The sequence below is a fragment of the Mobula hypostoma genome, chromosome 2 (assembly GCF_963921235.1).
Source record: "Mobula hypostoma chromosome 2, sMobHyp1.1, whole genome shotgun sequence".
In the NCBI taxonomy this organism is placed as follows: domain Eukaryota; kingdom Metazoa; phylum Chordata; class Chondrichthyes; order Myliobatiformes; family Myliobatidae; genus Mobula; species Mobula hypostoma.
In genome coordinates this window covers 46,173,358-46,185,356 of record NC_086098.1, presented here as the reverse complement: position 1 = coordinate 46,185,356, position 11,999 = coordinate 46,173,358, and the positions used below count along the sequence as shown (strand labels likewise).

The window sequence follows — 11,999 nt, the reverse complement described above, 5'->3', positions numbered from 1 at the left end:
TTCCATTTGCATATCTGTGGGGCAACAGAGAGTTATTTATATAGTAGCTCTCCATCAACACCAGCATATTCAAGTATTCATCAAGCATAATCGAGTGATAAGTGGTGGAGTTCTCCAAACCCACACTTGCTCCTAGAATTTACAACTATTAATAAATCTTCATTTACCGATAAGCTCATATTCATATCTTACCATAAAATACATTCTGGATTTAAGTATTGATGTTCTATTAGAGAATACTGTAGAAATTTTGTAGTTAAAAAAACAAACAAAAGTTATTATTTTACAATACCCATCATCTGAGAACTAAAAGGGTTAGAAATAAAATGCAGTGGTCACTGGATGGATGACTTTCATTTTATTCAGTTCCCTGGTGTAATCTTCCCACAAGTGTTCCAAGAATAGATTAATGCTATACTTGATGCCATACTGACCATTCACCACGTGGCTCTGAAAAACAATTCAGTTGTTAGAACCAAGTGACTTTAAAGACCCTCCAGTAGGTTTGTCATTTGCCATTCCCCATTCCCCCAACAGTGATTGCTTATTCAACTCATCAACTCTTCTGTCATGTTGAACTTGGTATGCAAATCTACTGAAAGTTAAACTGCTGGAGACATCAGCAGTGCTACTGAAACTGCTAGCTCAAGCCCACGACAAATGTCAAAAGCGATGCCAAATACCTCCCATTAGACGATATTGCTTACAAAATTTGCTTTAGCTGTGAAGTTACAGTATTCTTAAATCCAGCAAAAGATTTAGCTCCTGTCTATATTCATGAGATACATTTATTTAAATGAAGAAAGTCTTGATGTGACATCCATCCCGACAAAAGTAATTAAATTCAACTAACCTTGTAGTATCTATCCTGTGTTGCAATTGGAATTAACAAGGAATGCATCATTTTTAAATCTAAAGAATATTTTAAGAGCCATTCCTCCTAGATCCAGTTTGATGCTCCATAGCACTGTTGTCCTGATGAATTGCACTGGTCACAACTGAAGAGAAGACTCTTGATAGTGTCCAGATGAAGTTATCAGTGAATGCAGTACCATCTTGGAAGGGCAAAAAACACAGGTTTGTTTTTTCAAACTGATTAAAAGTTACCATTTACCAAATTACTTCAGACAAGGATTAAATGATAGTTCCTCAAGTATTATAGGCTAGAATCCAATATTGTTGCTATCAAAAATGCTTAATGCCGTTCTCATGGTGGGAAGTTTCTCCAGTTGGTGAATAACCAAAGAACGTCCAGAATTTAGGTTTCATTTCAGGTTTGTCATTAGTAGACTTGCCTTTGCACTGTGCGCAAGATTTTGTTGATGATAGTTTAAATGATTTTAGATTAACATGCACACATCCAATTGAGATTAGTGATAGTGTGCTACCACAGACTGAAGATAGGTACATCTTAAAATCTGATACTATTGTTCAGACCTATTATACAAGACCAATCATTACAGGATAGCTGTCCAGTTTATAAATAGAAACTGCCCAATTAAGTACCAGGAATGTAGAGTCAATTGTAATTAATAGAACATGTAACATTTGTTTTTTCACACCAGGATAAGCTACTACAGTGTCAATTAAGAGAGTCTTCCAATACTGTTTGTAGAAGCTTGCTGATCTGATAACAGAGAAGGGAACACTCTGGACCCAAGAGAAGGGAATAATTCAAAGTATGACAATCTCACGAATAAGAAATACAGTGGGAGTGGGAAGTCAGGGCAAGGGTAGGAATTTTAATAAACTCACCAGAACAACTTCAGCCTCTTTTGTGTTATATGGATCAGGGAACAAAATGCATGATATGGTGTTGATTCCATAGTTTAACTAGTGGGCTTCTTTCACAGTTGTGCTCTTTCTGCCACTAGAGGTGTGAAATACCACTTGCCATATTCCAGTTTCTCAACCAGTTGCCTGTAGGAAAGACCAGGTGAATGGGAACAAATTGAAATAATGTGGCAAATATTAGGATATCCAACTGCAATACACTCCTTAATCCAAATCAAAATGGAAGAGGCATTTCACAGATAAATATTAGGTTTGATGAATAGGAATGGAGTTAGTGTTTCACAAGGTTAGAAAAAAATGAAAAATCCTACTTCATGAAATGCTAAAGCACCTTGAGCATAATCTTCTTTAATGGGTGGTATGTTTCTTTGAACAGAGACATGTAAGTAATTGAAAATTAGTGCATCTCATATAAAAGTTGTACAGGATTTGGATGTGGCCAACATTTATTGCAGTTTACCAACTTGTGAGCATTCTTAAACTGGTGTGCTCTTGCTGAAAGTGCTCAGTATTGTTGTTAGGGAGTGCAGGAATTAGACACAACAATCAGAATCACTTTATTGCCAGTATGTGTAATAGACCAAAGTTGCTTGAGGATTGTGCTTCAGTGCCAAGCATGAAACACAGAAAGTTACCATAACAGACAACATTAGCAACAATAATTTACAATATTGCAAACAGCCATGAACAATCAACAGTTAACAGAATGGTCATACCTACAATATCAATAATCAAACTTAAATAAATGTGAACATATGAACAGATTGACTACAAGACGCAAACGCAGAATTAGGCCATTCAGCCCATCGAGTCTACTCCACAATTCCATCATGGCTGATCCCAGATCCCACTTGACCCCATACACTTGCCTTCTTGCCATATCCTTAGATATCCTGACCAATCAGAAAACTATCAACTCCACGGCAGTCTATGGCAGAGCACTCCACAGATTCACTACTCTTTAGCTGAAAAAAATCCTCCTTTCCTCTATTCTAAAAGGTCACCCCTCAATTTTGAGGCTGTGCCCTCTAGTTCTGGATATCCCCACCAAAGGAAACATCCTCTCCACATCTACCCTATCTAGTCTGTTCAACACTTAATAGGTTTCAATGAGATCCCCCCCCTCACATTCTTCTAAATGCTAGTGAGTACAGACCCAAAGCTGCCAAACACTCCTCACATGTTAACCCCTTAAATCCCAGAATCATTCTCGTGAACCTCCTCTGGACTCTCTCCAATGACAACACATCCTTTCTGAAATTATGGGGTCCAAAACTGTTGACAATACTCCAGGTGCGGCCTGACTAGTGTCTGGTAAAGACTCAGCATTATCTCCTAGACTTTACATTCTACTCCCCTTGAAAAAAATGCCAGCATTGCATTTGCCTTCTTTACCACAGATTGAATAATTAATGACAGAACAAGGAGAACAGAAAAAACCAAACAGATGTTGTGCAGAGACAGGTAGGGTATTACACCTGAGTGAGATCTGTTGAGAAGCTGAATAGCTAAAGTAAAGATGCTTCGCAGAAGATATGTAGTCCTGGTGGTGATGGACTTGATGGCAATTTGGTGAATAGGCGATTGCTAGGGTGGGTGGAGTCAGCAGTTATTTCTTCAGCTCGTCTTCACTCTGGCGATGAACAGTTTTTTTTTTAAGGGAGGTAGCTGACAGCCAATGATCCTGTCCACAGAATGAACCACAACCTGGACTTGGAGAGGGAGGGAGTGGTAGGAAACCAAATGGCGACTGAGATGGTCACAGCTCAGTAACAGGTCAGTAAAAATTCATCAGGGTACTTCCCAAGCTGGCCTAGGAAGAACAATCTCTGATGGGGTTCCTAGTGATGAGTGTAATGTGCTTGTCCCATTTCAATGTACTGGTATTCGTAGTCATCAGAAATTTTAATGACTTGACACAGACACAACCTGACCATTAATTTCTGGGGGGGGGGGGTGCAGGTAGGTGGCTGTGGTCAGAAGTCAATCCTTAATTCCACTGTCTTGATAGCAATAAGCTCCAGGTTGTTACGAGCACATAATCTGACAGATATTGTACGGTACAGCTAGCTGTGGAGCAACACTGGAACAACAGTGTTGAGGACGGATCCAAAACCCACAAACAAAATCCTCACATAGGTGTTGTGGGATAAGTAAGTAATGAAGGCTCAAGTTAACTGCATCCTCAACTGAATGATATTCTCTATAATCGAATGGTAGTGCATCAAGAAGAGGATCAATAGTGGACTTAAGGTAGGCTAACATCAGATGTACAAATGTTTCACATCTACTGAAGTCAGAGCCACTGGCCTATAATCATTACGTCCAGTAATCTTGTCTTTCTTGGGAATTGGAACAACTGTGGCAACTTTAAAACAGTCTAGAATCCTGCATAATTGCAGGGAGGTGTTAAATATCTCAGAAGATAGGTGCTACCTGCTCCACGTAATGCCGTAGAGTACCAGATGAGACACCATCAGGGCCTGCAACTTTCATGGGGTACTGTTTTCTGAATTGTTTGCGAATGTCTTCTTGCTTCACAGAAAGAATAGTGTGGGATAGAGGGAGGGGGCAAGAGGCTGAAGGTGATGAATGGGACTGAGGTGAAGGGAAATGGTGACATTGGAGTGGTTGTAAAAGGGTGGTGGATGGTGCAAAGATAAGGCATCAGCATACCAGGATCAGAGAAAGCGAGAAGAGGTAGATGTTGTTCATCCTTATCAAACCAGCAATAAAACGGATTGGCCAACTGGGGATCAGTGATGGATTTCCAGTTTAGGACTGTGTTCAACTTGAAAAACCTACAGATAGCAATGGTGTGCATACTATCTTCTTTTTATAATAAAAAGTAATCATAGCTATAGTAATAATTTATTTATATATATATATAAAAATCACTGGGATCATTTGACAAAGGTCAAGTTCACTGCCTGCTGAATTAGTTCTACTCCCTTGATAATCTTTAACTCATGTGATTCTGTACTAATTATACAAGTTATCTCAGTGTAATCTCCCAACCTCAGTGGTCGGAACGATATTGGAGTTGATTATTAAGGATGAGGTCTCAGGGTACTGGGAGGCACATGATAAAGTAGGCCATAGTCTGCATGGTTTTCTCAAGGGAAAATCTTGCCTGACAAATCTGTTGGAATTCTTTGAAGGAATAACAAGCAGGATAAACAAAGGAGAATTGGTTGACATTGTGTACTTAGAATTTCAGAAGATCTTTGACAAGGTGTCACACAGGAGGCTGCTTAACAAGCTACGGGCCTATGGTACTATAGGAAAGATTCTGGCATGGATAAAGCAGTGGCTGATTGGCAGGAGGCAAAGAGTGAGAATAAAGGGAGCCTTTTCTGGTTGGCTGCCAGTGGATAGTGGTGTTCTACAGCGGTCTGTGTTGGGACCAATTCATTTTACATTATATGTCAATGATTTGGATGATGGAATTGATGGCTTTGTTGCAAAATTTGCAGCTGATCTGAAGATAGGCGGAGGGGAAGGTAATTTTGAGGAAGTAGAGAGGCTCCAGAAGGACTTAGATTAGGAGAATGGGCAAAAAAGTGCCAAATGGAATACAGTGTCAGGAAGTGTATGGTCATGCACTTTAGTAGAAAAAAATTAAAGGGTGACTATTTTCTAAATGGAGAGATACTACAAAAAAAAGCGTGGAGGTACAAAGGGACTTGTGAGTCCATATGCAGGACTCCCCAAAGTTTAATTTGCAGGTTGAGTCTGTATTGAGAAAGACAAACACAATGTTAGCATTCATTTCAAGAGTACTAGAGTATAAAGGCAAGGGTGAACTGTTGAAACTTTATAAAGCATTGGTGAGGCTTCACTTCGAGTATTGTGAGCAATTTTGTGCCCCTGATCTTAGGATGTGCTGAAACTGGAGAGAGTTCAAAGAGGTTCCTGAAAATGATTCCGGGATTTACTAGCTTGTCATATGAAGAGCATTTGATGGCTCTGGGGCTGTATTCACTAGAACTAAGAAGAATGAAGGTGACCTTATTGAGACCTGTCGAATGGTGAAAGGCCTTGAGAGAGTGGATGTGGAGAGGATATTTCCTATGGAGGGAGAGTCAAAGACCAGGGGACACAGTCTCAAAATAGAGAGGTGTCCTGTTAGAACAGAGATGAGGAAATTCTTTAGCAAGAGAGTGGTGAATCTGTGGAATTCTTTGCTACAGACAGCTGTGAGGGCCAAGTCTTTATGATTATTTAAGGCAGAGGATTCTTGACTTGTTTGTAGGGATATGGGGAGAAGGCAAGAGATTGGGGCTGAGAGGAAAATTGAATCAGCCATAATCAAATGGTGAAGCAGACTCAATGGGCCAAATGGCCTAATTCTGCTCCTACAGTCGTATATATAAACAGCTCCTTCATGCGTACTAGCCTCCATAGTATCCAGGACATCTTCAAGGAGTGGTGCCGCAGAAAGCTGGCGCCCATTGTAAAGGACCCCTATCAGCTAAGCCAAGCCCCTTCTCATTGTTAGCATCAGGAAGGAGGTACAGAAGCCTGAAAGCACACACACAGCAATTCAGGAACAGCTTCTTCCCCTCTGCCATCCGATTTCTAAATGGACCTCTATCATTTGACCAGTATTGTTCCCACTTTAGTAGAGAATGATATTTGCAGAAACAACTTGCAGATCACAGCAGAGATAGGACATAACCTTAAAATGGCAGATTGCATCCTAGCATTTTGAACCTAAATGTGCAGCCATCCATTTTTTTCCAGTTCCCATTATCTGCCAATTTTATTGCTGTGATTCCTTATTGCACTAACAATTTGGTCAGTAGTCTTTCGAGAATGAACATCTAAGTGACAAAACTCTTGACAGATGCTGAACATCTGATTTATAAATATTTTGGTCTTGGTTAATTAAAGTAATAAAGTAATTGAACATACTTCCTACTTTGTTCCATATTAGGTCACAAATCTTTGCATTGGGATCTTCTGCAGGGAAAAAATCCTCACCACTCTCAGCTACTTATTAGAATATGCACACGACAGCTCAGAACAGAACCACAAAGTAAACCTTCCTGGTGATCTACAGAAATTGTGTAACCACACTGTGGTGCAAATCTTGGGGGTGTAGTACTGAGGATATAACCCAAATGATCTGAGAAAGTAAATCACATTCAAGTTAACTACATTTACCGTGCATATTGTTGTAAATTGGCAATCAATTCTGCAACACATGCAAAATGCTGGAGGAACTCAGCAGACCAGGCAGCATCTATAGAAAACAGTCAAGAGTCAATGTTTCAGGCAGAGACCCATCATCAGGACTGAAATTACGAACTTGATATACACAGGTGCAAACATTCTGCTATTCTGGAACTGAAAACGAATTGTTAGAATGGAATTACAGACCAGCTAACCCAGTTTTTTTTTAAAAAAAGACAGAACTATTGTACCAGCTCATAGCAAGTCATATTGTTAAGTATATATTAATAACAAGACAACTGTTAAAATCTTCAAGGTAGCATATTAAGTGTAAATTAAGGAACACATGAAAATAGGGCAAGAAAACTCAAGATTTCATGGCTACTTTTTATGAATTTTGTTAAATGTTTGGTGTAGTATTGAACGTTTTAGATGTCAAATTAGACCATTCTTTAAATACATTCATCCTAAGTCAGATGAAGTGCTGAACTGATTTGTTATATAGAAAGTAATACTGTCTTGTTTTTGGTAACAAGGTTAGTTGCTAGCAAAACAAAATTGGGATTTTTAAACGGGTATAATTTGATTGAAAGGTTCAATTTTTCCACTCACATGTTAATTGGTTAATTTCAAACTCACGTAAGAGATATCCCCATTCAAGATTATACGCTTTAAACTCCAACTCAAATTGGAGAAGGAGTGAAATTTTAGAGGAAGCTTGTCCTCTTATCTAATGCTCAAATTTAAGATTTTTCAAATTGATTTTTAAAACTAGATGGCATAATTTTAAAAGACCAATGTCAAAAACAAGTCTTTCAGTTACTAAAAGACTTAATTAATATCCAACTAATTCAACACTCTGGCTCTGTCATATTGCATTTTAAGTAGAAATAAATGAAAAATTTTAGAAAAACCATTCCTTTGTTTCTACCCTTCAAAAATATACTGCTCAAATTTAGCCATTTTCGGTTCACATACAGATGCAGGGATTCCCAGCTATATTGGATAAAAATGTAGACGGAGGAAGAAAGTACGCAATATTTTTATAGAATGGAAAGAATGATCACAGCCTTTACATATTCAATCACTTATGAAAGAATACCAAATGCAGGTATGTCCCATTCACTTTATGCAATCACGAATATTCAACCATGGTCAGGTATAGTTGCCTTCTTCTAATGCCCAGCCCAGAATCGTAATATTTCCCCATAAAGTGATCGCTCGCTACATGAGTTTACTCCACTAACGGGACGTTACTGACTCCTAGATTAGGGAGAAATGACACAGAGGACCATGAAAGAGAGAAGTATATGCAGAGGACCATGCAGTCCAGTCCGCGAAGAACTCACCAACAATGATAATCTGTTAAAGCTTCCCAGCGAGAAAGCACTTGTCCAGCCCAATCCGAAAGACTTTGACTCGAAATTCACTTGTCACGGCCCCAAGACACAGAAAGCATACCCGTATTAAATTGTACGGACCAGGCATCTGCACGTCCTCCCGATGGCTTCACCTGGACACTGACCAGCACTCAATCTGCATCCCGCTGCCAGGAACTGCCAATACCAACGTGGCAAACAAACGAGATCACATCAGGAAGACGATAAACCCTGTCCCCCGTCACTTTGCAAAGGTTCACTCGATTAACAGGACGCGCACCCTAGTCCAAAACTTGCCCGTGCGAGCGCTGCCAGTCTCTCATTCAATTGCTTCGTCTCCATGAGGAAAAGTGAAACGTAAACTCACTATGATTGGCGCTCGCTGTTTAAACCGGTCCGGGGCCGCAGCGAGCACCTGGCGCTGACTGTGGCGGACTCATGACTCGTGTGGTAAGGCGGTCAGTGGAACCCAGTACGCTTCAGCGGTGCGCTTTGCGCCGTTGCAAAGTTAGGGTTAAGGTAAGGGTTGCTGTTTCACAGCTCTAGCAGAGTCAAAGAAAGACAAATAGAAAATCGAACATAGAAATCCATAGCACATTAAAGGCCCTTTGACCCACAATGTTGTGCCGATTATGTAACCTACTCCGTTCAGTAACTGCCTAGAATTACCCTACAGCTATTTTTCTAAGTTCCACGTACCTATCTAAGTGCATCTAAAAATACCCTACTGTATCCGACCCTACTGTATCCGCCTCCACCACCATCACCGGCAGTGCATTCCACACACCCACCACTCATTGTGTGAAAAACTTAACCCTGACATCCCCTCTGTACCTACTTCAAAGCAGCTTAAAACTATACCCCTTGTGTTAGCCATTTCAGCCCTGGGGAAAAAAAACCCTGGCACAGGATCAATGCCTCTCATCATCTTATACAAAAGTTCCTGCACATCCTCTTTAAGATCAACATTTTCTGGCATATCAGCCCGTTCTATGCTGTTGTCAGATTCCTCAAGGCCCTTCTCACTGGTGAATACTGAAGTAAAATATTAATTAAGGACCTCCCTACCACCTCTGAATACAGGCATGTTTTTTTCTTTTATTGTTGATTGTTTCTCCCTTCACTCTAGTAATCCTGTTCTCCACATGTTTGTGGAATTCCTGGGGTTTTTTCTTAATCCTACTCACCAAGGCCTTATCATGCCTCCTTCTAGCTCTCCTAAATCGCTTCTTAAGTTCCTTCCTGGTTACCTTATAATTCTCAAGAGCCCTATCTGATACTTTCTTGCTAAACCTTAAGTATGCTTCTCCTTCTTCCAGAGTAAATGCTTCACCTCTTTTGTCAACTATGGTTTCTTCAACTATGGTATTATCAATGGGATAAGCTTATCCAGAACCCTATCCAAGTGCTCCCTACTTAACTTTCAGATTCCAGTTAAGCATTTCACTGAATACATCCATTCCTAATTTACACTCCCAAGTTCCTGCCTCATAGCATCGTAATTCCCCCTTCCTCCAGTTAAATACTTTTCCATCCTTCTGCTCCTATCCTTGTCCAGGGTTATGGTAAAGGTCAGAGTTGTGGTTACTATCTCTGAAATACTCACCCACCGGGAGATCTTCACCTGCCTCGTACTTGATCCAGTATGTCCTTCCTTTTAGTCAGTTAGTCCACATATTATATCTGGAATCCGTCCTGGATACATATCTAATACTGCCCCATCTAATCCTTTTGCATGAAGAGGTGCCAATCAGTACCAAGGAAGTTGAAGTCACCCATGACAACAAAACTGTTTTTTCACTTTCCAAAATCTGTCTCCCAATCTGAACCTCAGTGTTTCTGTTGCTACTGGGCACTATAGTGATTGCTCCCTTCCTGTTGCTGACTTCCATCCACACTTATTCAATTGACAATCCTTCCATGACATCCTCCCTTTGAGGCTGTGGTACTGTCCCTGATTAGCAATGCTGCTCCCCCATCCCTTTACCTCCCTCCCTGTCCCTTTGGAAACATCGAAACCTTGGAATAGCCAGCAGCCATTCCTGCTCTTGTGACAGTCAGATCTCCATAATGTTGTAATTCCATGAAATAACCCATGCTCTAAGTTCAGGACCCTTGTTCCTGATACTTCTTTCATTAAAATAGATATATTGCATCCCATCCAATTGACTGCACCTATGCCCTATCCACGGCTTATCCTTCCTCACAATCTCTCTGCACATTGCATCTACTGTTACACCAACTGCTCCCATCCTCTGACTTAATTATTCTAGTTCCCATCCTGCTGCCAGCCTAGTTTAAACCCTTGCAAAATGTTCTAGCAAGCCTGCCTGCACGGATGTCTGTCCCCCTCAGTTTCAGCGTAACCTATCCCTTTTGTACAGATCATACCTTCCCTTGAAGAAATCCCAATGATCCACAAATCTGAAATCCTGCTCTCTGCTCCAATTCTTCAGCCTCACATTCATCTGCTTTAAAATCCTATTCTTACCCTCATTTGCAGGGACACAGACGGAAATCCAGAGGTTGCCACCCTTGTGCTTTTGCTTTTTATCTTAATTCCCTCTATTTGCTCTTCAGGGTCCTTATCCTATCTACATTGTTGGTACCAATAAGTCCAACAACTTCTGGCAGTTCACTATCCACCTTAAGTATGCTGTGGACATAATCCAACATGTACTGACTCTGGCACCTGGGAGGTTACATACTATCCAGGCGTCTCTCTCCATGTTCACAGAATCTCCTGTCTGTTCCTCTAAGTAATGAATCCTCTATTATTACTGTACTCCTCTTCTTTCTCCTTCCTATCTGAGCCACAGACCTGATTCCCTTGGAAGGTCATTCACCCCAAAGGTATCCAAAGGAACATCCCTGCAGCCACAGAGATAATAACAGTCTGCCTTTTCCCTTTCCCTCACCCAGCTATCTTTCTCCTGCAATGGAAGTGTCACTGCTTCTCTGTTGCTCATATCTATCAACTAATTCTCCTGTATGAGCCGTAGGTCATTGAGCTCCATCGTTAATTCTGTACCTCATTCAGTAAGTATCCTCGTGCTCACAGCTACAGGTCACTGTAAGAATAATAATAGGTGACTTCAGCTTTTTTAATATTGACTGGGACTGATGGTGCAAAGGGCTTGAATAAGGTGGAATTTGTTAAATTTGCCCAGAAAAAAATTCTCAAACAATATGTAAACGGTTCTACTAGAGAGGATATGTCCTCCTATTGGGAAGTGAGAGAGGTTCGTTGACTGAAGTGGGAGCTCACTTTGGGACCAGTGGCCATTTAATCCAGGTTCATTTCCTGCCGCTGCCTGTAAGGAGTTTGTCCGTTCTCTCCATGATCACATCTATCCCCCGAGTAAATACGGATGCAAAAAAAAATCCATTTAAGACCTCCCCCATATCTTTTGGCTCCAGGCATAGATTACCACTGATCTTCCAAAGGATCAATTTTGTCCCTTGCTATCCTTTTACTCTTAATATATTTGTAGAAGCTCTTAGAGCTCTCATCACCTTTTCTGCTAGAGACCTAATGTCTTCCTTCAGCCTTCCCGATTTCTTTCTTAAGTGTTCACTTTCATTTCTCATACTCGATTATCTCATTTGTCCCTGCCTGCCTATTCCTACTATACATCTCCTTTTCTT

At 40.6% G+C, this 11,999-nt stretch overlaps 1 long non-coding RNA gene across 1 annotated transcript; it reads right to left on the bottom strand.

Moving 5' to 3' along the window:
* Nucleotides 1-879: 879 nt before the first annotated feature.
* On the bottom strand, nucleotides 880-8,402 carry LOC134358640 (uncharacterized). The gene is made up of 3 exons (XR_010020914.1): nucleotides 8,322-8,402; nucleotides 1,756-1,920; nucleotides 880-1,055 (listed from the first exon to the last, which is right to left on the bottom strand). It is a non-coding gene; the product is annotated as an uncharacterized LOC134358640 (long non-coding RNA).
* Between the last annotated feature and the right edge of the window lie 3,597 nt (nucleotides 8,403-11,999).